This window comes from Rhinopithecus bieti, unplaced genomic scaffold (assembly GCF_001698545.2).
Source record: "Rhinopithecus bieti isolate Rb0 unplaced genomic scaffold, ASM169854v2 scaffold_56806, whole genome shotgun sequence".
Taxonomy (NCBI): domain Eukaryota; kingdom Metazoa; phylum Chordata; class Mammalia; order Primates; family Cercopithecidae; genus Rhinopithecus; species Rhinopithecus bieti.
The window spans coordinates 711,210-712,750 of NW_016823424.1; the positions used below are offsets into that span (position 1 = coordinate 711,210).

Below are 1,541 nucleotides of genomic sequence, written 5' to 3' on the forward strand. Positions count from 1 at the left end.
TACTGAATACAAGAACGTGTTTCAGGAAAAGCAGAGGTCCCTGGAGGGTAAGGTAATTATCTTTTTGATTCATCAATGCTTAACATTAAAGAAGAGCGGCAGAGTCAGTCTTTCCAAGACATATTCTGTCATTAGGAACAGACGCCTATCCCCGCCTACTGGGCCTATGATGTCCAGAAGGCTCCCACTGCCTGGAGACGCGAGCTAGTGCCACAGATTGTTTTGGATAGCTGGTGTGGAAGGTGTTTTTGCACAATGAAGTCACCACTAAGTCACCACTTAAATCCAGTCCCCGGCCTTCTTTTTCTGCTCTGTAGTCCAGAAACATCTCTTTAAATGCCAGAAGGTTTGTAAATGTGACTAGCATGTCGAATATGTCATCAGCCACTTCATCTTTATGGTGCTCTAATGTTGCTGTGAAAGTCGCCATGTTGAATTCTGGAATCCGCTCCAGCAGCTGTTCTTCAATATATTTTTCTACCCAAGAAAGGTATTCATTAAAGATTGGTGTGTAGGTGAGTTTATTCTCTTCCGTGTCTTCAAATTTCTGGTAGTATTTGTCCATGAAATTTCTCTGCCATACCTGGAACTCGGGATCCATGATGATGGCCTCAATAGAACCAACCACAGCATCAAATTTGGCTTCAGAGGCGGAAGAGATGGGCAGTGCAAAGCTCTCTTCCTCTGGGGCTTCCGTCACTTCCGCTGCTGCGTCCATCCCTGAAATAGGAGCTGGCGAGCGGCCTTCTATCAGCCTGAGACCCACAGAGTCAGCTTCCGTGCGTCCCTCTCCTCCCCCGCACCCCACCTCCCAGGTTACTGAGCTGTAGGTGCCATGCTCTGCCACCTGTTACCCTCATGGCCAAGTCGTCCTTAATAACTACATAATATTCCATTGTGTAGATGTAGCGTCTTTTGATATGTGTATATATATATATATATTCATTTCTACTTTTTCCACTGCAATAAACGTTGCTGCAATGAACACACACTTCTCTGGACTCTGGTCCTATTCGTTCTTTAAGGTAAGTTTTTAGAGGTTATTGGAATTGTAAGGCCACTGAAAATTTTTGATTTATATGGTCGGGCTGCTCTCAAGAAAGATTGTACCAATTCATGCTTTTGTAAGTAATGTATAAGACTTCCTATTTCTCCACAGTCTTCTGAACACTGTGTGGTATTCTTTTTTAGTGTTTTTTTTTTTGTGATAGTTTTCTGTTTTATTTTCATTTCTTTGACTGCTAATGAGGTTGAGCATTACAAATATGTTTATTCGCTATTTAGCTTTCATTTTCTGTGAGTTGTCTCTTCACTTAGTCCATTTTCTCTGTGAGTGATCATTTTGTTTTCTAAATAATCTGTACATCCTCTTTGTAGATTAACAAAACTAGCCGTTTGTTTGTAAAAGCTATTATAAACAGTGTCTTATAAATGCAGATAAATATTACATCTAACTTTTGCCATGGTGTCATGACTGTGAAAGAAAGACACACCGTATTGGCTACCTACTGTGTGAACAGCCTAGTGGTATGTCTGAGATC

At 41.3% G+C, this 1,541-nt stretch overlaps 1 pseudogene; it reads right to left on the reverse strand.

Moving 5' to 3' along the window:
* Positions 1–204: 204 nt before the first annotated feature.
* Positions 205–718, reverse strand: LOC108521538 (ADP-ribosylation factor-like protein 2-binding protein pseudogene; annotated as a pseudogene).
* Between the last annotated feature and the right edge of the window lie 823 nt (positions 719–1,541).